The 27,997-nt window shown below is 43.5% G+C and overlaps 1 protein-coding gene and 1 long non-coding RNA gene across 4 annotated transcripts in view; one reads left to right on the forward strand and one right to left on the reverse strand.

Annotated features, from left to right (window-relative positions):
- Positions 1-27,997, reverse strand: part of KCTD1 (potassium channel tetramerization domain containing 1) — a 181,114-nt gene that overhangs the window by 50,059 nt on the left and 103,058 nt on the right. The window lies entirely within an intron of this gene.
- On the forward strand, positions 13,961-27,040 carry LOC123826078. Its single transcript, XR_006786996.1, has 4 exons — positions 13,961-14,363; positions 14,888-15,090; positions 17,861-18,047; positions 26,921-27,040. It is a non-coding gene; the product is annotated as an uncharacterized LOC123826078 (long non-coding RNA).

Consider the following 27,997-nt stretch of genomic DNA (forward strand, 5'->3'; position numbering starts at 1 on the left):
GCCAAGCATTTAGGGCATGCAAACTGTAATCAAAGTACCTTAGCCAAGGACCCCGCTTCCTAGGATGGTAATTTGTGGTTGCCTCGGGAGTGTTATTTCAGGACTGACACAATCCTATTGGACTCATCATAATGGTTCTGTAGAGAAACATCACTTTACTGACCACAGTTACTTAATCATATAATGAGACTCTCCACCATAATGTTAGTTTATTTTGTAAGAGGCCTCATTTGTTTCTTCATTCATTCAAGTATTATTTATTGAGTTCCAACCAGGTGTCAAGCTCTATGGTTTCTATTGACAAACCAAATAGAAGAAAGATCCTGAATTCCAGGCAAGACGTAGGCGTAGGTAGACACACTGTGCTTTCTTGCACAACCAAAAAAAGGACAACAATTTAAAAACAAAAAACAACCAGAAATGACAGAAAATTGAACTGTATGGAAGTCCAACAACCAAGGAGTTAAAGAAGACACATTCATTCAGACTGGTAGGAAGGGTGGAGTCGGGCAGAGAGGACTCATGCCAAGCTGAAGGGCCCAGTGAGGTGGTGGATTGCATGAGTGGGGCAGGCAAGGCTGCAGCTGGTGGACCGGGAGGTCCCACATTCTTGCACAGATAAACCGGGAGGAACAACTGCAGAACAAAACAGACCACACAACCCAGGGCTCCAATGCAGGGAAATAAAGCCTCAAACCACTGATTGAAAACACCTGTGGGGGTTGAGGCAGCAGTGGGAGAAACTCCCAGCCTCACAGGAGAGTTCACTGGAGAGACCCACAGGATCCTAGAACATATACAAGCCCACCCACCCGAGAATCAGCACCAGAAGGGCCCAGTTTGCTTGTGGGAAGCGAGGGAAGTGACTGAAATCCAGCAGAGAGCACAACAAGTGCCATTGCTTCCTCTTGGACTCCTGACCCACATACAACATCACAACCCAGCAACTGGGATGCCCCACCCTGGTGAACACCTAAGGCTCCACCCCTCATGCGTAACAGGTGTGTCAAAACAAAAAAAAATTGGCCCAAATGCAAGAAAAGATCAAAGCTCCAGAACAAATACAACTAAGGGACAGAGATAGCCAACCTATCAGATACACAGTTCAAAACACTGGTGATCAGAATGCTCACAGAATTGGTTGAATTTGGTCACAAATTAGATGAAAAAATGAAGGCTGTGCTAAGTGAAGTAAAGGAAAATGTACAGGGAACCAATAGTGGTGGGAAGGAAACTGGGACTCAGATCAATGGAGTGGACCAGAAGGAAGAAAGAAACATTCAACCAGAACAGAATGAATAAATAAGAATTCAGAAAAATGAGGAAGGCTTAGGAACCTCCAGGACATCTTTAAATGTCCCAATATCCGAATTATATGGGTACCAGAGGAGAAGAGGAAGAGCAACAAATTGAAAACTTATTTGAACAAATAATAAAGGAGAACTTCCCCAATCTGGCAAAGAAAACAAACTTCCAGGAAGTCCAGCAAGCTCAGAGAGTCTCAAAGAAGTTGGACCCAAGGAGGAACACGCCAAGGCACATCATAATTACATTACCCAAGATTAAAAATAAGGAGAGAATCTTAGAAGCAGCAAGAGAAAAGGAGACAATTACCTACAAAGGGGTTCCCATAAGACTGTCAGCTGATTTCTCAAAAGAGACCTTACAGGCAAGAAGGGGCTAGAAAGACGTATACCAAGTCATGAAAGGCAAGGACCTACATCCCAGATTACTCCATCTAGCAAAGCTTTCATTCAGAATGGAAGGGCAGATAAAATGCCTCTCAGATAAGGTCAAGTTAAAGGAGTTCATCATCACCAAGCCATTATTCTATGAAATGTTAAAGGGATTTATCTAAGAAAAAGAAGATAAAAATATGAACAGTAAAATGACAGCAAACTCACAGTTATTAACAACCACACCTAAAATAAAAACAAAAGCAAACTAAGCAAACAACTAGTACAGGAACAGAACCACAGAAATGGAGATTACATGGAGGGTTAGCAAAAGGGGAGTGGGAGGAGGAGAGAGGAGGAAAAGGTACAGAGAATAAGTAGCATAGATGGTAGGTAGAAAATAGGAAGGGGGAGGGTAAGAATAGCACAGGAAATAGAGAAGCCAAAGAACGTGTATGTACAACCCATGGACTTGACTAAAGGGGAGAATGTGGGTGGGACGGGGTATGCAGGGTGGCGGGGAATAAAGGGGGGAAATGGGACAACTGTAATAGCATAATCAATAAAATACATTAAAAATAAATAGAAGAATGATCCTAAAGACAGAAAAAAAACATTTTCTTATAATTTCATGAGTTAAAAAAAAGCCCCAGAAGTGCTTTCAGAACAATGAGTACTGTACATATGATTTATTTAGAGGACAGGTTCTGTCAACCTCTGAAGTCAGCAGAGAATCAGAACGAAAAGTTTTCTGAACATCCAAATTTGATACCAGATCTTCCATTCACTTCATTCACAGGAGCTGCCTTCAAACTCACAGAGCCTATTGACTCTAAATTCATCCATTCGTGTAACAAGTGTGGTCATTGGTTTTTCAGCCCACACAAACATCATCCAAAATTAAGTCATCCCAAAACTGAACCCTGAACTATCTTAGATTGGCAAGTATATAGCATACTATTAAAGAAAGATTTCTGGCCAAAAAGGGTAAAGGAAAAACATTTTTAAAAGGAAAAACAATGCATATGGCTAGGTAAGTCACCTATACAGAATACCTGGAGGGGACCAGAGAAAGCACTGTGGTCTTTGGAATCTGAAGATGTGGTCTGAGCTCAGGCTCAGCCTTTGTGTCATCTTGAAGAAGCTACCAAACCTATTGGACTCGTTTCCTCATCACTAAGACAGGGATGAATCTCCCCACCCTATCCAGAGGTAAAGCCAGCAGTGAAAGTCAGAACATGTGTGTGAAGGCGTACAACACAGCGTGTGGCACAGAGGAGGATAAAGAAAGTTGCTTTCCTTTTGCACGTGAAAAATGAAATTTGACAAACTGGATGTACAGGGGAGACTGGATGTATAGGGGAGACTTCTATGGTTCTAGTAAGATGTTCAGAGAACTTTCAAAGTAGTTGAGAAGGTAAAGATCCATGGGTGAGAAAGATAGCATTTTATATTGACAAAACATTACACTGTGGGATATACAGATAAATCCTAAAAATAGGAGATCATAGCAAGATGCTGGTTATGCACTTTGGACAAAGGGTATGAAAGGGAGCAGAGACCAAAATCATCACAGCAAATTCATTAAATGAAATGGCACTTAAGCTGCATTGATTTTCTTTTCAGATCGAAATCTTAATTTCATAGCTTAAAAAACAGAAATAAAAAATAGGAGGCTTCAAAGTTGTTTCAAAATGACTGCATCTGTGTTAAATTAATCTGCAATCACATCCTAATGTGAAATAGCAAAATGCTACTCTTCTTACTACTGTTTATTTCCGTGCACAGCCTCTGCCAGACATGCAGAGAGTGACCTCAACACACCTTTTTGTTCTTTTCTTTTCCCTGGAGAAATAGGTACCTGAGAAGCTCCCTTATAAGATTACCAAGCTGGCACCATGAAAAGAATGACTGTTTGACAAAATTTCCCTGTTTCCCTCCCCCACCCCCAAAAGGAAAGTTAACTTGAAAAGAGAACATTTTGATAGATTTTGCTGTTTTTTATAGTTGGATTAATTTTTAAATTAGATTTCTTGGATATTTTTAAATATACTTGAAACATCACAGTATTTTTATTTATTTTTCTAAAGGTTTTATTTTGAGAGAGGGGAAGGGAGGGAGAAAGAGAGGAAGAGAACCATTCACGTGAGAGAGAAACAATGACCAGCTGCCTCTCATTCACTCTCTGACGAGGACTGCCCTGCCACCCAGGCATGTGCCCTGAATGGGAATGGAACCAGCGACCTTTCGCTTTGCGGGATGATGCCACACCAACTGAGCCACACTGGTCAGGGCTCACAGAGTATTTTTAAATACACACTCTAGCTCAACTATAAATGTTACTAATTTCTTAGCAATTAAAACAGCACTGAAGTGAAAGCAGTCTCTGTAATGACTCTAAACAGAAAGGCCATTTTTGCAAAAGTATGAGTACGTAACAATAAAAAATTCTGGAATCAAACACACCTAATATCACTAGGGATTAGGACCAGGTGATGAAGTTGCAAGCAGATTTTGATGGTGTTTTTATTCTTTTGTGCTTTATGGTGTTGAACATTTATTGCTTTTGAAATTTTTAAAAATGCCACTTTTGAAAAGGGAGAAACTTATTGCCCAATTAAATCAACTAGTACTCAGCATACTGCTATATTTTACCTTCATAATCAGGATTTGGGGGGGTATTTTTAAATGAAGGAATGAATAAAGAAATACAGAAATGAAACTGAATGTAGGGACAGTGCTTCCTTTCCTTTTACTTTCTTGCCAGAGAAGAAAAATGTGGAACTTTGAATGGGCCTCAGGTCATGGTAAGTCATCTTCAGCTGACACAGAAGTCCATTTACTTCGATATTGATAGAAAAGGGCTGGAGCCTATGGTTTCCAACTATCTGGTCATCTGACCACTCCCCCAGCTCCCCTCCATTCCCAGATCTAAAACACAGCAAGAGTAAGATGGTAAAAGCTATAAGTGCACACCTGCGTTCAGAGAAGCCGGTGTTCTATACACGCACTCTTGGGTGGAGGATGCAAGCAGCAAAGGCTGGCAATGAAGTAGTAGCCAGAGCTCACAGAGGGCTTTGTAGTCTGAAATCAGAAACCTCTGCACAGTGTTAAGTATTATCACCATTTCACAGAGAAGGATGTTGACTCTGAGGTGAAGTAGCTCAGCCTGTAATTATCCAGTAATGAACTGACTGGGAGAGTTACACGCTAGCCATTGTGCACCAGAATGAGGTTGCCACTCTCCATTACTAGGCTATCTGTGCTCTGCCTTCACAAGACGAGGGAGAAGTCTGTCTTAGTCCACCCACATTCTTCCAGTTGGTCTGTTCCAGGATGAACACAGGGCTAGAGGGTTAGAAGGATGACCAGTGGTCACACAGAAGGCAAGAGCCAGCAGGCCCAGGAGGTGAACTCCTGCCCCCACCATGGACTCTATTTCCCCACCACAGAGACCTGTCATTTTATTTACTCCTCTAACTGCTAGTCCTAGATGTTAACTACAGGGCACATCTGCCTCTAAACAGACAATAAACTTGGCTTATTGACTTTTTGGATGTGGTCATAAAAATTCCTTGTCCAGCAGTGTCAACAGCTAAATTCCTTTTAACCTTAATTGAGTCCCTGGGAACCTCTTCTTAAGACTCTTAGATGCCTATTGGACTGTTTGCATAAAAAAATAAAAAATTAAGATACACAGGCTTGTAAATATACTGGCTCACTCTAACTTGCATAGTAGGTGTGTTCAAGAAGTTTATTTGCTCTCTTGTACATTCATTCAGAAAATGTTGGCTAGCCTCTCTTTCTGGTGCTGGGTGGGACACTGAAGAAGTCACCTTTTTAGGGAGTTGAGAGTGTAATGTGGGAATTAGCTACATGCACAGGGAGTTCCTGACGACAGGAGATCCCCATACAAATAAAATTTTTAAAAATCAAGTTGTGCTTTAAATTATTTATTGACACTCCTAAGGGAATCATTTTGGGGGCAAGTGAGAGTTTGGTATAGCAAGGAACACACCATTCTCAGTTTTATGAATCCGGGGCACATTATTTTAAATTAAGACATACCTATATTTGGTAATTCCACATTATAAGGATCACACTCCCAACTCTGACCCAATTGCCTTTTAAAGAGGAAAGCAGTCGCAGTGCTTCTCATGGTGTTCACATCGATCAAGGTTTCTAAATTCAGAAAGTTTCCCAAGGATTCGAGAGAACACAGCCGCACGTTCCAGCCTGGACCAGCTGATGGATGAGCTGTGTGGCCTTGGCAAACTCTTTCGTCTCTCACTCCATGTTTTCCCATTTACAACACATGCAGGTGAATCAGTCGGTCCATTACGCTTATTTTCAGTCCTGATTTTTCTACAATTTTATGATTTTAAAAAGTGTAAACCATAGAAATTTGAATGTCTTAAGAAACTTAGCATTTTAGGAGGTCAGAACTGGAATTTAAAATCCCGCTGAAAGAAGGGAGATGTGGTCATGAAATGAAAGGCATTCAAAAGTATCGGTGAAAAAATAAAAAACCCAAAGAAGCCAACACAGAGGGATCTCTCAACAATCACAGCATTTTCTCTGGCTGATTAGGAAGATTAATTTTAATCACTACTGCTTTTTATTTGCCTTCACTGACAGGAGGGGACGGCCAATAAAATATGCTGCTTCAGAGCAGAAGGCCTCCTTCAGATTCTTGACTTTGTCCCATTTCACTGGAGTCTTGTTTACTTATTTACATCTTGCACTGTTCTAAAATACTAGAGCTGTCTGAAAGCAGGTATCTCTTTCCAGATTCCCCTACAAAACAGAAAAAGAACTGTTTTGGTATTATAATGTAAAACAGATACTTTTTAGTAAAGTAAGAATCCCTAACATGCAGAACCAGTGTCATCTTTTCAAAAAGACACACTGAATAATAAAAGGTTGGGGTGATTGAGGGGGGTGGTCTCAGTGCTTATAACACACACAGGGGCAGGGGCGGGTGGGCTGCTGTGTCGGGAGGCATGCCACAGGTCCGGAGTTCGCCAGCAAGGCCTCTCCTAGGTGACACCTGGTGCTGGGTATCTTTATCCGCACAGATGATTCTCTTCTGGCTGTTTGGGTCACTCTGGTTCTTGGTTACATTATTCCCATGCGAATTACATTATTCTCATCCGAACTGGTATGAAATAAGAGTGGAAGTGAATCAATGGGCTGTTTTTGCTCTGTTCCTTAAGAGGTGGCCAAAGCCGGGTCTGCTGTGAGTCAACCGTGGCCAGGGACCCTGGGAGGCCAACAGTGCCTGCAGCTGAATCGCTAGCCCTGTTATGAGCGCTTATTTCCCTGGATATTTTCAATGGGATATTGATTGACAACACTTCCTGCTTGGGACCAGAGAGGAGAGGAGGTAACATAGAAAGCACAGATTAGGGTAAATATGAATAAGCAGTAAAGACAGCAGCGATGTAATCATCCTCCTTGGTATTTTATTGCAACAAGCCATTCTTTACAATATTCACACTATAAAGGAGACATCTATGTTCTGGGAGAAATATCTTGAAATAAATACCAACAAGAGTGAAAAAACAAACCAACTTTTTAAAGATCAACCCGAGTAGCATGAAAAGTATGGTACAAAAATCGAAATGCATTAGGAAAAAAATCATGCCTGGAATTTATCCAGCACTTTATGCATATGAAGTAGTTACCCACGAGATCCCAGAATGCCAAAGACCTTATAAACAATCATAACCTGTAAGTCTTATAAAAGGGCCAGAGAGGGAGGAGGCCAAGGCCAATACCCTCTTTTGCAAAGAAGGAAAACAGGCAGGAATATGTGGACTAATTGCCCAAGGTCAAAAAAGTTAGCTGATTTAAAGTGAGAAGGAAAATATCTGGGATCCAAGCCTGCGTTCTCCTGTCTCAAATGTGCTGTCTCAGACTGCAGCAATCTGGTGGTGTCTGATCCACCAGGACTTGGATCGCTCTGAAAACAGGCCTTTCATTCGCCTGTGGCAACAGACGGCATCACACCGGAGCCTTTCCGCTCCAGGAAGCAAAACGTGTGGCAGAATGTCTTTGGTATTCTTAAAAAACCCAGCTTGACTTTATTAGATGGTTATTTAACCACAAGGCATGGTACGTAATGCCACGGCAGGGGTGGTGGGGTGAGGTGGGTCATGAAATTCTGCCTAAGAAGGAAAGTGGTCAATGCTAGAGATGAAAGGGACAGAAAATAACTCAAGTTACCGAGGCTAAGAAAACAAATGAGAAGATGAAAAGGAATGGAAGAGGGGTAGAAAGTGAGAACAAGAGGCCAGTGATGTGGCGAGAGATGGGAAGAGAAACAAATGGGAAGGAAAAATACAGGAGAGACAAGAAGAAACTGTGTGTTGGGGGAAGTGGGGTGGATGGGACTAGTTTTATCTCCTCATTTTCCAAGCACCCCCCATCCACTTGACTACTCAGAGGTCAGTTTTAAATCCCTATGAACTTGCCCACAGCAACCTTTGTTTATTCCATAGTAAGATCTCACTTGATCCCTCCAAGTAGGTAGCTATGAGAGAGGTTTAGGAGGAGGGTTTAAAAGGTTTTCCAGGTCTTGCAATTTGCTATGATCTTCTTGATAACAAATCTGAATGATCCCTCTCTGTACTGCTTCCTTCTGAAGATCGTGGGGCTGAAGCCTAATTTTTAGGGAACCATGTAGATCCTTGACCCAGACAGAAAGTTCACTGACAAATGAGCTCACAGATAAATGGTTCTAGCCTGTTGCATGGAGGATTACAGATATCCATTGAAAGCCTACAGATACAATCAGAATGAAGTCAGTGGGTAAGTGCTACTTATTTTTCCTATCAACCCCCCACAGTACTTAATGAAATACTTTTTTATTTTTGCACACAGCAGAAAATGAATAAACAGTACTGATGATGACAAAGCAAGTCTATAAGGCTCTATAATTGAGTGCTCTGATCTCCTTCCAGTAAATGATCTCAGTGATTTTTTTCCCCTGTAGGGCAATGGCCCTCAACCGCCATTTGATTTGTTACCTACCCATCCTATCCATCAAATAAAAAGAAAAACAATCTCATGGCATTAATAGGCACAAATGTCAACTAAGGAAAAAGTAAACTCTAGTACAGTGGAAGGGATTTTTTTTTTAAATAAACACCTCATACTTCCCAAAAGGAGAAGCTGTCATAGTGCCTAGGAAAAACATCCGTGCTGCGAGGAAGATCCAGGGTCAGCTGTCCACACTCTGAGAAGTAGGGCATTAGGGGTGTTGGTATTGCTGAGGTTTAGAAAAATGACAAGGCGGCAGCCAACCAGCCCTCTGGGGCTGGCTCTGGATCCCTGCAGCTCTGAGGGACAGACCAGGAGAGTGGGGCAGGGCTGGTCAGCACCAGAGAGTCAAACCCCACCAAGTCCCAATCCAGAATGAAGGGTTCTCACAAATAGAATTTCCTCAGAATCACCCTGGACATCAACTGGACTGCAGGCTCCGTGGGGATGGAACTGTGTCTTGTTCTCTGTTTCCCAGTCTTCAGCACAGAGCCTGGCATCTAGTGGACACTAATGCTGAATGACTAAATACTGAATTCCAGGAGAGCATGGAAAAGGTGGGTGGGTAATCCTGAGCCCCCCCTCTCACCTCCCTTCACCGAGACTCCCTTCCCTTCTCTCCAATCACCATATAAGGTATCAGACCCACTCTGGTGTAGGGAACAGGAGAAGGGGAAACAACACACTAACTGGGGTTCCAACAGGCAGAACGCTCCATGTACCGTAACTCGGCACTACAGCAGCACTTTAGTCAAACACAGGGACGCTGAGACTTGTTATGGATAACCTGGGTGGACGTTTATTCTGTGATAAAAGTAACATTTTTAAATGAAGTAAAATACTTCATGGTATAACCTTGTGAATTGACAGCTCCTCTTAATAAAATCACAACACACTGGCAAGGGTTTACAGAGGCAGAATGGAATCATGAGCTCCTAGGCCAGAGGGTGGGGCTTCAATCCTGGTGCCACCATGTGCCTGCCAGGTGGTTCAGCTGCTCTGTGCCTCAGTCTCCCCACAGTTATGATGAGGGTAATGCATTTTATGGTAGTCGTGAAAAAATCAGTACTACATGTAAAGAAGTAGAAAGTTATGAAAAGCATTTACCTAATGCCTGAAATAAATTTTTTTAAAGCAAGCTATTATTTTTAATGATAGTTTAGGAGTTTACGAATAATAATTATTTTTAAAGAATTTAATGCTTATTTGTAAGGGATATTTACAAAATACCAGTCTATACATATATCACTCATGCAACCATTCTTATTTTATTTTTAATCCTCACCCAAGGATATATTTATTGGTGAGAGAGAGAGAGAGAGAGAGAGAGAGAGAGAGAGAGAGAGAGGGGGACATTGACATCGATTGGATGCCTCCAGTACATGTCCTGACCAGGGATTGAACCTGAAACCTAAGTATGTGAACCTGAAACTTAAGTATGTGCCCTGACTGGGGATTGAACATGACTTTTTGGTATGCGGGATGACATTCCCTTCAACTGAGCCACCCAACCAGGGAGCATTCTTATTTTTCTATTCCCTCTGTTTCCTAGTGGTTCTGAACTTGCTGTGAGATCCCAGCTTATTTTACACTGCATAATGTGCAACACTACACAAATACAGTTGGCCCTCGTATCTGTGGGTTTCACATCATAAATTCAACCACAGTCGGGAATTTGCAGATGTGGAGGGCTCACTGTATACATCAATATACGCCATTTTGCAATGGGCTATTCTTTGGCACCTGAGCATCCACAGATTTTGAAGCCTACAGCAGGGGGGTTCCTGGACCCAATTCCCCCATGGATACCAAGGGATGACTGTATCCAGAAACTTAAACTCTGCAATTATTCCTTTTCTGCTGAGAAAGACAAGACACATGATCTGTTATACACACGTATCAATAAATGTTTGATATTAACTGCCAAATACAGTAGGTTGCTTTTACTTTATCCTCCAATTGTGTAAGTACAACTTCTATTTCAATGAAGACAGTGAATAATTTGCCAAACTTTCACATGTAGTGTTTTAATTCTGTTAAACCTCACATGTAGTGTTTTTAACAGATCTTTAGAAACTCCTAACTCTGACGATGGCCTTGGCCGCTGCTTAAAGAACTCCCGTGTGAATGCGAGTGCCCTCAGAAACACAGAACATCCGTCCTTTCTGTAGTTCTTCTGTATGACAAATATGCAAAAGATGAGACTCGAGTATGACAGTGATGCTGAAATATTAACTACTCATTTCTAAGTCAGTCCAATATTTTGTGGAAAAGGGTTCTGCTGAAACACACACACACATGCATGCACACACACCATGCTAAATCTTTACATCTGAAAACGCACTGGTCTTCTAAAGGAGACTCTGTCCTAAAAAGTAATCAAATGAAGTTCATAATAATGGCACTTAACTTGCTGGCCTATTTACCACCATTGGAGAAGGTGATCTAAGTGTTAATATTCACTCAACCATTTATATAAACCAGGACTCAAATAAATCCCATCACTAGAATTATTTTACCTGCTAATAATGTTCTTGATATCCTATTTCATGTAATTGGTATACAAAAATTAAAATGTTAAATAAATTAAACAGTGATTACCACTTCTCTCTTGAAAGCTATCTTTGGTTGCACTAATATAATTATTTGGTTGTAATAATTTAGTTAGATGGTAATAAAGAAGATAGGATGAGGTAAGAAACGAGCATACTTTAAATTTAAATGTAAAAATAACGATTGTGGAGAGAGACAGCAGCTGTTCGAGGTAAAAGTCTATATACTTGGAACCATTTGCTGTTTGTTACTGTTAATGTAAAAAGTTGTAAGAAAGCATTAAAGTCAATTCAGTTCAGTCTTAATGAGACAGCTTTCTAGCAGGAGTCTATTCACTGTACCTGTCCTAATTTCCACATGGGTATGTCCTCAATGTCAAGTCTGACAATACGCTTAACAAAATTAATGTTCATCTATAACACAGGATCATATCTGAGTTAGCAGCTCTGTAATAAATCTGCATATTAATATTTTAATGCACTCAGGACTGGAAAAGTGCTGATGCATGATGTTTCCCCGCAAAAAAGAAACTGAGGCTCAGGGAGACAGCTCAGAGGCCCTCGCTGAGAAGGGTCGGGCGGTCTCTGCCTCCAGGCACACGTGTGCCCAGCAGTTTCCTCGCCGCCGCCTCCCCAGAGAGAACTGCGGTCCTGCGCAACCTTGTGGAACGAAATGGAAGTCAGGTAACAGCCCATCTACATTACTGACAGCGAACAGTATTTGCTACGGCTCCATAACAGAGTACCTCAGGTACCCCTGTAGAGGTTATTAAGTATTATTCTTGCTTTTTAATTGCCACTTACGCTGAAATTGCTACTTCTTCAAGATTTATATGAAGACAATTGGAAGACTTAGTTTGAGGCGGATGTCAACACAGCTGCTAATAGACCTTCATCACGCATGTTTGAAAAGTGGTATGAAGGGTAAGGAATAAAAAAATACGACAAATTGGAACTTCAAAAGAGCCCCAAAACTAAAATAACTGCTAAAAAGATGGCGCTAACCAATTCCATGTTTTACCTCTAAAAGGCTTTATGTGTCCCAAATAAGACAGTGTGAAACAATGGACTGATGTATGCCTGCAAACGTCACCCCAGCCTGGCTGGCACTGGAAATACTGAGATGGGTAAGAACAGGCCCGGGACGGTTGCACCAGGACATCACCGTAGCTCCACGGGGGGCTGGCACTTCCTGCCTCGATTGCCCGCAGGCTGCATGTCTGCAGGGCTGGGCGCCATGCTCCTGCAGCAGCCTGCTATGGCCCGAGATCACTAAACTTTCTCCTGCCCCAAACTGAGGAGGCAGAACTCCTCCAGGGCAGTGCCCACAGTTGTTCATGGGGAACCTTTTCTTTTCAGGGAAAGCTTATGATTTAGTCACAAATGAAAAGCATAAAAGGCAGCCCTGCTAGGGCACAGAATGAAAGAGGGGGCAGGACCACCCTCTCTCTGGTGGGCCCACCCCGCTCCGGAGGAGGGTGGACTGTTCTAGGCTCTGAGGGGTGAAGAGCTGGGCCTGGGTTATAACAGAGGGGCTCCAGCTGTGACAGCCCCCGAGTCCACCAATAATGGTAATGACAATGGCACTCGGGGGCCTCAGTGTCAGGCACCATATTCAACATCCGACATTACATGCTCATTGCATCTGCACAATGACCTTGTAACACTTCACTAAAAACACTACTACAGGCATATTCCAATATTATGAAGCTCTAATCTTGGCAAATGTTGAACTTTTCCTCAATTAAACCCATTTTCCAGGTAGCAGCAATCAAAGAAAATGCCTCTTTTTATAAATGGAGAAAAGAATACTTACCTCACAAAGCTGATGTGAGGACTTAATGAGGGTATGAGGTGTCTAATATGGGACCACGGGCATAGTAAGGAAATAAAGTTTTTAAAAGGCCTATCAAAATTATGTTCCATCTAGTTACAGAATTCTAAGGACTGGGTTTACGGTTACTAAAACTGTCTACATTAGATTCCTGCAGATTAATGGCTTGCTTTAAAAGGAGACACAAGCCAAAAAAAAAACAAAAACAAAAAAACCACAATCAGCTAGCACAGAATATATATATATATATATTATATATAATATATATATAATATATATATATATATATACTGTATAACTTCATTTTTATGAAATGCAAGAAAAGGTACCATGAGAGCTCATCTACAGTGACTCCCTTGAGGCTGGGGCATGCGGGTGGGGGACGGACAGGAGAAAACTTGGAAAGACAGGAGTGGTCTATACCTTGATCGGGGTGGGGTGATGGTTACACGGGTGTATGCATTTGTCAAAACTCACTGAACTGCACACTTAAAACACATGCATTCTGTTGAATAAAGATGACTGAAAAAATAGTTCTAAGGAAAAAAAAAAGCAAACACAAAATTTCCCAACTGTGTACGACCAAGTCTTTTCTCTTGCATGCTCTCACTGGACTGACCTGCCACACTGCAGCTGTGAATTGAATGTGTCCCCAAATATTCGAACGTTAAAGTCCTAACCTCCAGCACCTCAGAATGTGGCCTTATTTGGAAGCAGGGTCCTTGCAGATGTGATTAACTAAGATGAGGTCACACTGGAGTAGGGTGGGACCTAATCCAATACTGGTGTCCTTATAAGAAGGGGAAACTTGGACTCAGGCAAGCACACAGGGAGAATGCCATCTGAGTGTGAAGGCAGGGACCAGGGCAATGTGACTATAAACCAAGCAACGTCAAAGACGGACAGAAAACCCCCAGAAACTAGAAGAGAGGCCTGGAACAGAGCTGAGCTCACAGCCCTCAAAAGGAACCAGCCCTGGAGACAGTGTGACTTCTGGCCTTCGGAGCAGTGAGACAACACATTTCTGTTGTTCAAGCTGTTTATGCCACTTAGTCTGTGGTATGTTGTTATGGCAGCCCTAGGAACTAACACAATAGGGCACAGTTTTTCTCCAGTTACATTAAGATTGGACACCATAGCCAACTGCAGTTTTCTCAAGTGTAATCAAATCTCGATGGCATCTATCCCTGAGACAAGAATCTTATCTACCAGCCTGTGCTGAACAGCAAATTTGCATGGAGCTCATGAATAATAAAGGTTAGTATTTTCTGAGCATTTACTACACGCCAGGCATTGTGCCAAGTGCTTTATGTCAATTCACTGAATTTTTGCACTGACCATAAAGTAATAATTAACATCATTTTCAGCTAGAGAAACTGAGGTTTACAGAGGTTGAGTAATTTGGTCCAGTCACAAAGCCAGGAGGTGGCTGAGACCCACAGCAGATTCCCAGCACCTCCCGAGGCGTCTGTCTGCTGCTGCATGAATTAGAAAATCGTACTGGTGGCTGACGGCCGTGTGAGTGCCTTCGGCAGTTCCTAAATTGTTATAGGTAAAATAATTAGACGTAAGTTATTTTAAATAGTACAAATAGACTTTTACAGAGAGAGATTTTTTTTAAGTTACTAAAAAGTTACATTTTTTCCTGGTGATGTGGTAAACTCGTGTTTCCCAAAATGTTACGAGGAATGGTACTGTTAGATATTACCAGGTGGAGAAGGTGGTGAGTTAATGATCAAAAAAACTTGGAAAACACTGAGTTAAATGGGTTTTTCATCCAGGGCTTCCAAAATGATGGCACTGTTCCTAGGCCTGCCGGCCTGGGAGCCCTCTGTGCAGACCGACACCCACTGCTGCCGGACCAGCGCTTCCCTGCACTTGCTCTGAGGACAGTCAACTATGCACACTGACTTCCTTTCTATTTGAACTTGACAACGGATTTGCCTATATTATAAGACTCAATTTCTACATCTATAATACATGGGTAAGAATCAATGTTTTAATGTCTCAAGGGGCTGATGGTTACACGGGGGTAACCAAGGGGCTGTGGTAAGAAAATCTGGACATTATTTGGCATCCAGAACAGGATCTGAGGGCTTCAGGAGTGGCCCGGGTCACAGGGGTTGGGGCAGGGAGGTGCTAACTCAGGAGCTTCTTGACTGTTATCTGAGTGGCTTCTAATGCCACTGTGAATGCCCGGGTGGCCCTGCTCCTCTCTCCTGGAGGTGAGGTGCTCACCCCGACAGCTGGATCTGGATGCTGAACCTCGTCGCTGTAACCTGCCCATGTTCTAGCAGGGGGTCCTGCTTGTCACTGGGGACTGCACGTGCCCCCTACTCTCAGACCACACTTGCCTGCCAGGGGTGCCAAGGGGAAGGTGCCATAGGCTTCTCCCACCAATTTCAGGCTATGGTGAGAGAAAGAATAAAAGACACCAAAAGATTCCCCTACAGTACACATAACGAGAATATTCTAGGTCCCATGGTATTTCCAAAACATTCTATCTATCTCTGCAGACAGAATTAGCTCATTTAACAGTGGGTATGATTTTTATTTTTTCCCTTGGCCATGATTTCTATTATTTATGTGAGCCCCCAAATTCACTCATGGTCAGGAATCAAGATCCCTATGACACAATTCCATCTTCTTTCTATCTTGTCTTACTCCTTCCAAACCTTTGAGCAACCGCCACCCACTCAAACAGTTAAGAAAGCTCTGCCTTTCAAAAAGCATAAGGGAGGCATGTGATATGTTTGAAGATGCATGTTAAATGTCTGCATTTCTAAGAAAATGTAACAGTGGTTGTCTCCAGGGAGGAAAATGGGGGCCTGAGTCAGGAGTAGGAGGCAACGTTATTTTTCATGGCATATTTTAAAATTTTAACATGTACCTGTGTTAAATTATAAAACTTTTTAAATTTAAAAACATCCAAAGGCACACTACATATGCCCTTCCAGAGTTATTTGTTACAGCCACAACTTCCCTTCCTCCTCGAACAAAAGGCCTTGATCTCACTGTCTGAAAGTACTGCGTAGGTGAACTCCATCCAAAAAGTCCTCTGGAAAAAAAGAAAATATCAAGAGTTCATTCCCCTAAAACATCTCTCTCCCAGGAAATCCAGCCACCAGTCTCCAGAGCCTCCCTCTGAGGAGTCTGGGGAAAAACAGAATTATCCTAACACCAACTTTTGCAATCTTGGCTTAGTTTCCCAATGCAACTTTCCTTCCACCAGTAATGACTTTCCAGAAGGCCTTAGGGGTTAAGGAAGACACTGGCAGACCTACAGGCACCTCCCTCAGGAGGCAGGGCTGCTAATATCCTCACAGAGCACATGCAGTGAGGAGATTGCATCACCTGCTTGGGGCCTCATGGTCAACTGCAAGGGCGCACACACTCTGGTCCGCTTTGCAGTCCGTTGCATTTCTGGGCTGACCTCCATGATCAGACTACACGGGGAAGCCAGTGTTCCTGACTCCCCACCATCTCCAGGGAGGCCCAAGTGGCCACTCCACCTCGTTCCCTTCTTTGCACCCTAGAGTCAGATTGCACTAACTTGGTATTTCCCAAGGAGTTCCCCAAACTCTTGCACAAGCTATTTCCTCTGCCTGGAAGGTTCTTCGTGGCTCTGAGATTTCTTCCCTGAAGGCCCCATCTAAAGCAGCCCCACTCGTCCACAACCACCTGTCACATCCCTTTGTTTTCTTTTCTGGAGGACATTTACTACTATATCATATTTTCTTGCTGATACCTATTTCATACCCTTTCAGTCTGGCTGACGCCCCCCAGAATGTCATTCAGTCTGGTGGATCATTGCCATTTCCAGAGCCTCCACAGCACCTGCGCTAGGTGTTTAGTGAAGAATAGTTGAGATACATGGATATTATTTGAATATCTCTACCCCCCACCCCCGCTCCAGGCAGGGGCCATCAGTTTGCAGCCCTGGGGGCAGGAGGACAGCCATTAACAGCATTTTCTTCTGGATGGAAAACAAAAACCCAAGGATGCACAAAACTGTGAGTGAGTTGAATGTGCGAGACCAGCAAGGAAGCGGCCCTTCCTAGACATTTCCAGCACCCCGAGGAGGGACACCCCCTCTCACCTGCATCATGAGTCTCCTGGGCCACCCATCACAACCTTTGGGACACCTGGGGGTCCCCGCTGGCTCTGTGAGGCTGTGGTGGACGCCATTCCCAATCAATGAGATGCAGGGTTATTTTAGGGTGCGTGTAGATGGCTATTTTCCTGTTTCTAAATACTTATAATAGGTATGTTTTACTAAGCATTAGAAAACTTAACTAGCCCATCAAATCTAATGAGTCTAAAACAGTCAATAGGAAAGTACCAGGTAAACACGAATACTGGTAAATGAGAGGGAGCAAAGGTCAGGCAGTGGTGCACAGTGACATCAGAGAAGCAGTTTCTGCTCCACTGTGCCTCCTCAAGGCCTCCGGAGGGATGCTGGGAACCCAGGAGAGCTGCATAAAGACTGGTAATGAGAATGCTATGCACACAGATAAAGAGGCTTAAGGCAGAGGGGGGGCCCTTCCCTGAAGAACTGATAGTTTGGCCCAATTCACCCTGTGCATTTCCCAGCAAGTTTTGAAAGTCAGAATTTACAGTTAACCAGTTTCCCTAAGCTTTAAAGCAACACATTTTCTGTACAAAGTAGCAATGAGTAAACAGCATGACCCTGGACTTCAGTGGCTTTAACCCCTTACTCACCAAACCACCTTTCTCTGTCTTTCTTTCTCAAGGCGTCCCTGCCATGAACATTGTTGTCAGTACCTTCCAGAAGCCACAGCTTCCCCTCCTCAGCCCTCTGGGAACAGAAAGGTGCACTGCAATCCACCGGAGAGGCCACGGAGAGGCCACGAATCATCCTCAGCTGGAGGCCACGGTCAAGGGTGGGCTGCTCTGCCCTTTCCTCCATCCCCCAAAGGGGTAAGAAAAAAAGCTTCTGGTGTAATGTTCATACTGAAAGCTTAGAAAGGAAGGCAAGGAATACTTACAGAGAGAAGAGTAAAGCTGGAATTTAGATATTGTTGCTTTAAAGCAGCGATTTTCAACCGGTGTGCTGCAAGGACTTTTAAAACACGCAGTACCTGACTGTGTTCAGGGGCACTGACCTCTTTTCCCTTAGGTTGTCAAATAAGAAACGACAACAGCCAACACTATGATAGCCGTTGGGTGTGAATGAATCAAAATTATACCTATTTTTTGTCAGATGGGCAAAAAAATATTTGTGTGTACCACAGAATTTTGGTAATTAGTTTATGTGTGCCATGAGCTGAAAAGGGTAGAAAATCGCTGTTTTAAAGTCGTAACTCCAGGTCTGTGACTGAATTTTCCTTTGTGTATGAAGGTACTCAAACCAAAACAAAGCTATCATTAAGGCTTCATCAAGACCTTCAGTTTTGCTCACACGGAACAGGACTGCTGCAAACACATGCAGGGAAGGGAGAGATGAACAGAGAGAGCACAGAGGGGCTTCAGGCAGTGAAACTGCTCCGTACCACACTGCAAGGGTGGGTACACGCTCTTGTACACTTGTCAGAGCCCACTGCACGCACAGCACCGGGAGGGAACCCTAATGCGAACTACGGAGTTTGGGGGCTAAGTTCATCCACTGTAACAATGTACCACCCCTCTGTTGTGGGGGTGCTGATGGGAGGGGAGGAAGTACATTTGCCGGTCAGGGTATATAAAGGCATCCTCTGAATTTTCTGCTCAATTTTGCCGTGAACTTAAAACTGCTTTAAAAAATAAAGTTCATTAATTAAGAAAAAATTACACATTGTAAATCACAGTAATTTTTTTCCCAGAAAAAAAAACAGTTAATAGAAGGGTGTCTTTTTCCCTTATGAACATCTACTTTACTCAAGCCCAACTCAGAACAAAGTCTAGAAATTGTCTCTCTGGACATACAGGCATGCCACTTCAAATCAGTTAAATGATACTAACAAGAGTCTGTTGGAATTCCAAGAAACTCAAGACCCAGCATGTTCATTGCACAGAATGCAACTCATCCGTTCTTCCTCTGGTCTGAGAAACATTTCCAGACATTGTTCCTATTTTATCTAGCTTTTTTTTTTTCCAATTAAATGGGCCTCTGCCTTGAACTTGATCCTCTGCTTTGTCACTGACTCAGTTCAAATACAAAGGATGTTCAGGTTCCCCTCCTAAACGGGGAGGAGGAGAGGCAGAGAAGGAGTTCCTGGCAAAGAGCGACCACTGGGTGGGTGGGGGAAGAGGGAGGGGAAGGGGGTGAACAGTGGTGCAGGAGCCCAGGAACCCAGGGGCTCAGGGCATGGTTGGTATTGTTAATGCAGCTGAGCCTTCCAGTGGGATGAGGCCTCGATGTGTGTCTGGCTTCTGCACAGGGTGGAAAGACCACCATCCTTTAAATGGGAGGCGAGATCCCTTAGGACCAGGAATCTTGACTCTCCAGGGAGTTCTGAATCCAGGAGGGGCTGTGAGGAGAATCCAGGTAGCTGAGGCTGCAGAGCTGAGTCCAGCCTGGGCCAGTCTTTCCTTCCGTGGTTTTACAAAGGAAATAAAATATTAATGAAACAACCCAAGCCAGTCACACTCTACCTGTCCTGCAGATCTTGCCACCACCTGTCCTTCTTGTCCTCTACTGCCTCCCTCCCATCAGCTTGTAAACATGTCCGGGTCTCTCCCAACTTAAAAATACATAAAATCTACAGAAACCCAACAAACTCACTTCCAACCCCCACTTCCCCCTGGCTCCTCCCTCTCTCTATTTCTCTCTCTCAGGCAGTCAAACCTGGGAGAGAAGCCCCTTTTCTCCCTTTCTGCTGGCTGCTACCATTCCTCACCTCTCATTGCTCCCTCAGTTCACTCCAGCATGACTTTTGCTCCCTGCCCATCACCTCACAAAACTGCCCCGCAGAGGGCACGCACGCAAGGCTTACTGGTAAAACCAGAGGACACACACCCAGGCCTCATCTCACCGGAAGGTTCAGCTGCAGTAACCACACAGATCACCACCTGGGCTCCGCTGTGCCCCAGGAGCGTCCTCCTTCCCCTCCGACCCGCCCCCCTCCCTTGTGGCTCTGTGCCAGCAACTCCTTCTCTGCCCTGCCTCTGAACATTCACGTTTCTTGGGGGTCTTCTTGTATTTTCCCACTACAATTTCTTTCTAAGCAAAATAATCCACCCCAAGTAGCTGTAGTTATCATCTACACACTGGTGAACTTCCAAATTTAACATCTCCAAAGCAGAGCTCGCCATGCCCCTCCCACCCCCGGGCCCCCTGCAGTGGCCATTTCAACAGATAGCATCTCCACTCGCCCCGCCCATCCATGCCCGACGCTTCTGTCCCCCAACACCCAGATCCGTGTCCTGCAGCCTCTACCTTCTCCGATCTCACTACTGCCACCTTACTCCTTAGACAGCAGTCTCCACCCTCGCTCTAGTTCCTTTGCAACCGTGGACCACACCTCCACCGAGGAGAGCCTGTTTTTTAAAATAACCAGGTGCATCCTGTCCTCCTCTGCTGAAAGCCTTCCGTAACTGCCCACAACACAACAGGAGGTTTGAAACCGTAATGTGGACGAGAGACACCGTAGGGTCCTTGCTGAGCCCTTCAGCTTTCTCTCTCACCACCTCTCTAACCCTCTCTATGCACGAAGCCCACACACGTCCTTTCTGTTCTGGAGTGTTCTGGAATATCTATGCTCTTTTCTGTCCCTGGGCTTTTGCTCGTGCTCTGTGCTCTACCATGTTTCTCAGATCAAAACCCTTCTTCCTTTCTCTGTTCTGTCCACACCCTGCTCAAATGAAAACAGAGGGTAAAGCCCAAGGGAAGACAACCTAAGAACCAAGAGAAATATACTGGTTGAAAAAAATTACCAAGAAGGAAAAAGGCTGGTACCTTTATACCCTTTCTTTAACTATACTTTGCCCTCTCAGAGTGTATTTTTTAAGTTTAAATGAAAATGAACCCACGAGATTGTGCTTGAACCAGAACAGACGTGAGCTCCCAAACAGCATTAACAAGTGTGAGCGAACTGACTTTATTTCCCATAGCTGTGAACCATCAGAAAGGCGGCTTGAGTCCACGATCAAATCTCATAAAAGTAATTGATATTTCTTAAAACAGTACATGATGTGTCCTAATATTAATAAAATTAACCTAGGAGAGTGAGAAGAGGCCAAATAACAACCATAAAGACCCAAGGCAGACAGCTGGACAGGCAGAAAGACAAGGTCAAAGGAACTCTCCTCTCTAAACCCAAACCACCACACTGACGGCCTGAAGTTGGAATTCCCACCCAAAGAAATTCTCAATGTTGCACTATTAATTCTATAATTTGAGCAGATACTAAATACTGGATGCTTCTGTGAAATCGAATGTGTACCTTCATAAAAGGGTTTCTCTGAGTTGCTATGGGGTTGGAGGTGAGCAGGGGAGAAGGGGAGGAGAAATGAGGGTTGGGGGAAAGGGAAAGGAGAGAACATCTGAGCTGGCTGGAGGCAGAGGGGGGAGAAGACTGGTCCAGACCAAAAGTACAGAAGAGGCTGCAGTGCAGGTCTGGTAACTTCAGGCAAGTGGATCTTAGACCTGCCCTGCCCCTTCCCAGAGGGCACAGCCTGCCCGCCAGACCCACACCTGTGCTAGCATGGCACGGTGGTGACCATCGCTATGTCTACCGTGGCTGGTGATGAGTTTGGGTGCGTGCGCTCCCCACTGTGTGCGCTCCCCACTATGTGCTGAGAAATCAACAGGAGAGGAAAAATGAAATTTGGACCACATGTAGAAGGAAACATGACCTAACCTTCAGGGCACAGCACAGTGCTGGGCACACAGTAGGTGTGCAACACATTTAAGGAAAGGTGGTTTTTCCCATTTAAGTGCTATTGGGGGAGCTTTTTGTTTCTAACCTTGACAGCTAAAGAATTAGTTTTAATTTTTTCAAGTGAGGTAAAATACTTAAGAGCCTTTCTGCTCAGAGCTAGGAGGGCAAAGATTATAAATGTACCTTGAAATGTTATTATAAAATATTTGTATGTTTCCACAAATACTTTTGAGCATTGCAAGTGTGCCAGCCACTGTGCCAGGCATCGAAAACAGGGCAGTGAACCAAAGGGGAAATGTCCCAAGAACGGACTTTTGTCAGACTCATTACTTTATACATCATATTAAGCTGAATATTGTAAAAAGATAGAGTGTGTGTGTGTGAGTTCCAACATAAAACATGTTCCAACTAAGAATGGCAACAGACACTGTTAGTATACCAAGGTATGTGTAACTTTAAACAGCCTGATCTGATATCATATCAAGGACAAACAAAGGCTCTAAAAACACAATTTCCCTCCATGTAAATACTGCTGTCTAATCTACAAATATTTGATTTGTCAAAAACTGATTTGCAGATACTTTTGCCAGGAGAGAATCAAAGGTTCTTAGGGGAGAAGGGATTGTCAAGGTCACCCGACCAGGTATTCCTGTAACAGCTGCCTTACGGATCGGGGCTTCCCTTAAGGCTTCCCATAAATTGGTTTAGGTGCCTGCACCTGATGGAGCCCAGGGAGGTTAGGATAGGGCTCAGCCCCGCCTAGTCGGCTGGAGGCTGGCCGACGATCCCTCCTTCTCAAATGCTAATCCCACAGTTCTTCAGCATCACAAATGCGGACTAGTGATGCACAAAGGAGCGCCTCCCTATGCTAACGTTTCCTTTTGATTCCATCAGTAGCTTACCTGCATTCTTTCCCAACAAGGGGTGGGGAGAAAGGCACAGATTTTCTGACCCCAAAAAGACCTTGTCCCCTCAGGCACTCAGGCAGTATTTCCTGGCAGGGAGAACCTTGGCAGGCTGAGAACCAACGGAATCAAGTCTGAAGCAACCTCATCATAACATTGACACAAAACCTGGCAAGTGAGGAAGGAGACAGGGCTATGTCGACCAGGAAAGACACGCTGAGCCTATGGACGGCGGTCAGTTCCCGACTTCGGACCAGGTTCTGCTGCTCAGTCTCTCTGGGCCGCCACTACCTCACCCCACCTACCAAGTTGAGGTGGTCAGATGTGTCACCCACTCTGAGTTCTTAAAGAAACTGTGCTAACTTCCATTCTATATAATTTACCCACCCTTCCCTTAATATTTTAATCCGGGAAACACTAAGTCTGATGTGGCTCATCCACAACGACCACTTGATGTAGAAGAGGGGAGGCCAGTCACAGCTGCATCTGCTCTGACCCCTGCGGAGCCTCCAGGTGGGATCACGCGAAGCCAGTGATCATGGGAGGGGCCTGCTCCCGGGTGAGTGGGGCCCAACCAACTGGAGGAGGAGACTGCCTGTCAGGAGGGAGGAGCCACCCAGTCACTTCAGTCTATTTTAATTATAGTTTTGTTAGTTTTAATGTCTGTCATTCTCCGTTAAATGTGAAGTCCTTGAAAAATGAGACCTGTTGTGTTCTACGCTGGGTCATCAGTGACTAACACATAGTAGGGGCTCAATAAATATTGGTTGAATGAGTGCACAAGTGAGAGACCTAGGTTGCAGTCCTGGGTTTTCCATTTACTAACATTCACAGAGGATGTATAGTAACATGTTACATTTTGTTGGGGCCCATGACAAGCCACCCCAAAATATCCCATTCTGGCATGGTGCTTACTTTAAATTCAAGTTAGAAGAGTGGAGGCAGCCAAAAGGGCGCCTTGACCCTCCCTCGTCTCCCTGAATGCAGGACACAGAGCTCCCTTGTGAAGGGAGTCCTCCTCGCTGGGGAGGACACTCCTGCTCCAGCGAAAGGACTCGGAACTGAAAAGTCTCTGTAATCCGATCTTCCTGTCTCTTTTCTAATTTACTACTTCGTTTAAATTCCTCACTGAGGGATGCCCATAAACCTGGCCTAGATTCCTCTCTAATGAGCACTAACCTTCTTTGTCCTGTCAATTTCTCACAAAGTTGGTGCATACTTGTCTAAAAAGTTTTAAAAGGTGCCTGGTTGGATCATTTTATGATCTGAGCATCATATTGTTCTTCTCTCTGTGCATATTAAGTTGGCTTTTCTCCTGTTAAGCTAGTCTTGTGTTAATTTAACTATCTTATTTTTCTTTTCACTAGTTTTATCTTTTCTGGAAAAGTTATTTTTAAATATAAATATGCTAACGTAGCTATTATTATTATTTTTGAATAATTAATTAATGGAGACTTTAAAAATTATTAGTTACTATTTGTACTACACTGAGAAGAGAGACATATAAACTTGAAAGGCATAAGGTGAGGAAAGTATGAAGAAATCTTACAGAGTGTCACCACCACGGGTGAGGGGCACGCAACCTAGTCTGGGGAGGCAAGAGAAGACTTCCTAAAGGAAAGGACCCTGAGCTGAGCTTAGACAATGGAAACCACCTGGTAAGTCTCTTCAATAAAGTGCCCTGACCAGCTCAGACTGTGATAAGAGAAATGTTATCTTCATATTCAAATCTGACTTCCACATAGCTTACAAATTGGCTGTGACTAAGGGCATAAGCATTAAACAAATAGTCTCGATTTTGCTTACTATTTCTATCATATATGCATCGAACCTGATCTGCAGGATCTGCAGCTCAGCTCCCCTTGTGACTAATCCTCTGGAAGCTGGGCACACCCACCTTTCCTTCTGATGTGAACAAGCTGTTGAAGCCACCATTTTTTCCCCATCGTGGTTCTCTGCCTGTGTCAAAGGAACTCAATTTTTTAATTCGTGAAACTTTTCAAATACCTTCTGGCATGTGATTAGGTCTTATTAATTTGTTATATCATGTATTTGAGTTTTGCTTAAAACCTAGGGCAGGCTGCATTCTGGTGTCAAGACACAATAAGTACAATACTGGGGGCTAAGAAGTTTAAAGAATGCAAAAATGCCTGGCACAGTTCTATTTATGGACTTTGAATTTCTCTACATTGTCCTCTTAAAACACAGTAGGCCAAGAAGACAAAAAAGGTTACTGTGTAGTCTTGCTCCTATTTGGAAGAAATTCGACTTTTTTCTTCTCTGAATAAGAAAATAATGTCTCTCAGTTCTCTTGGAAATAAGGATCTGCTCAACAGCGGGACTGATCGCCCTACTTTATTGTCTTCTTGCACCCTAACCCCGAGCAGTAAATGGAAGGCTAATACACTAATTACAATTCTGCTTCACAATGCAGATAATACTTACTGACCTCATTTCTAAACAAGTTGGTATAAACTAAGATAAAATGTGAATTATTTGATGATTTCTGTCAACTAAGCAAGTATTTTATTTGTCAAGTAGGAAAAGAGGGTTAAAAGAATGACACAATCTCTAAAATTAGCTCTTCCACAGAGTGCCACTATTTGATCCAACTTGGTGCCAGGAAGTTTCATGTTCTTCATTGTGTCTGGATGAGGTCTTTTCTGGTTGTAAAGTGGCCATGATTAAAAAGCTACTATTAAAAAAATGCTATAACTTATCATCTGGTCATATGTATTACTTTTAATGATAGACGTTTAAAAGATCTTATTTATGTATTCTATAAGATTATTTGTTTATTTGAATCAATTTAGAGTCCTGGCTGGTGTGGTTCAGTGGACTGAGTGCCAATCTGCGAACCAAAAGGTCCCCGGTTCAATTCCTGGTCAGGGCACATTCCTGGGTAGCAGGCCAGGTCCCCCATTGGGGGTGTGCAAGAGGTAAACAGTTGATGTTTCTCTGGCACACTGCTGTTTCTCTTCCTCTCTTTCTCCCTCCCTCCCTCTCTACTCTCTAAAAGTAAATAAATAAAATCTTAAAAAAAAATTTAGAATATGGCTTGCTGGTATCACAATATTCTAATGAAAAATATAAATAAATATACTAATTTGTACAAATTCATTGCTGATAATCAGGAAAAATCAAATTCTATATATTTTAATGACATGCACAGTTTTATCGAACACTGAAGACATATTAATACCTGCCTGTCAATAATCTCTAACCAATAGAAACTTTAAAAAAATGCCCTGGTTGGTGTGGCTCAATGGATTGAGTGTTGGCCTGTGAACCAAAGGGTTGCTAGTTTGATTCCCAGTCAGGGAACATGCCTGGGTTTCGGGCCAGGTCCCCGTAGGGGGCGTGCGAGAGGCAACCACACATTATTGTGTCTCTCCCTCTCTTTTGCCTTCCCTTCCCCTCTCTCTAAAAATAAATAAATAAAACCTTAAAAAAAACTTACCAGTTATCGGGCACTTAATACAGGATTTTACTAATCCCAGCAGCAATATTCCCACTATCCCCATTTAACAGATGAGAAACTAAGTAACTTGCCTAAGGCCATTCTGGTTAATTATTCACATAACTTGAACTTGGTCTACCCTTTGGTAAGTCTAGTTAGAACTTAGAAAGTATGTTGGTTTTGCTCTAACCTTCTCATAAAACTGGAGGTACCTTAGCTACTTCCCTCCCCTCTCCTTTATTTTCCTACTATATTTTCCCTTTTTTGTTCCTGTGTCACCAAAGTGTTATCTTTATCATAACACTGTATTATCTATAGGTCTGTCATTGTCACTTCCAGACAACAGGCTTGCAGTAAGAAGTCAGGTGACTCCAGGACGACACGATCTACTTCGCTCACCTGTTCTGATTGGGCAAGAACTGTCTGCCTGCCAAGAGCAGCATCCCGGGAAAACCTCCACAGAAAGGCCTGTTATCCTGTGCCAAGGGATAAACCCTTGCCCCACAAAGCACCTTAGTATTATTAAACATTTTCTATTTGTCAAGCACTTAACAGTCATTTTTATTGGTGTTTTTTACTAGTCATAACTCTGCATCAGTACATATTCTGTTTTTTTTTTTAATTAAGTGCTCCGAGTACAGTGGGAAAGCCGAAGGCCCTGGGGAGCAAGTCTTCAGCAGGGAGCAGACGGAGCAGCACGGAGACCGGCCACCTGCTCCCGGCCGAGTGTGGGACCTAGAAGCAGCCAGTCGGCACTTGACCACCGTGGGAAGGGCTTCCCCGGGAGCTCGACTTGACATGAAGAAGAGACCCCCAAATTATGATAGCTTTCAGCCAACTTCTACCTTGAACATGTGCTGACATTTGGAAGACTGGGCTGTGTGTGTGTCCCCCCCACCACATCGAGAATGTTCCCTTTTATTTTCCTGACACACGAAAACACAAAACCCAATGTCCTTCTTTCCCCTTTAATGCCTAAAATCAATGCTTTTAAAACTTTAGCTATAAGTTACAGCTAAAAAATTGCCACTGTATAAGAGGCCTGGATCTGAGGCCTCTCTGAGGATCGGTTTTTCTCATCTGTAGAATGGGTATCTCTGCTTCTATCCTCTGCCTTCGATTTGCTCATACTGTCACAGGACTTACCCCACTGACAGGGTATATTCTTTAGGTTGCTTGTCTTTCTTCCCCACAAGACTGTGAGTCTCCAAGGATAGAGCTGTATTTGTGTCCCCATCATCTATCTGCCCTAGTACCTGACACTAGGAAGTGCCCTCCAAAGCTTCCTTAGCATGAAATCACATACAAGAAAGCCCTCTTGCAAACTGCAAAGCACTATTCACAAGTGCTTTAGTAATCGATTATTCACAGTATGGTCCTACAGACCTGAGACGTGACAGAAATAATGTTGGCTACCAAAGGAATGAGGCTTTCAGTAATCGTGAGACCTATAATTAAAATGCGAACTGAGGCATAATACCAGTTCTGAACTTCTTCGGACTATTGCATAATACTTCATCTCTCGTGCTGGGACATCTGCAAGAGTGGCACACTAAAGCCTTCCCAAGAGGTCTCAATGTGAGAGCAAAGAGAAGGCTTAAGTGTTTGACCAGGCAAGACTGTATTTTTTCCAAATTTTCATGTCCTCCTTACACACTTTTAGGTTTAAATGTTTAGTTTGGGTTAGGCCAACTTTGGTCCCAT

Source organism: Phyllostomus hastatus, unplaced genomic scaffold, assembly GCF_019186645.2.
Source record: "Phyllostomus hastatus isolate PE091 unplaced genomic scaffold, TTU_PhHast_1.1 phas_contig_80, whole genome shotgun sequence".
Classification (NCBI taxonomy): domain Eukaryota; kingdom Metazoa; phylum Chordata; class Mammalia; order Chiroptera; family Phyllostomidae; genus Phyllostomus; species Phyllostomus hastatus.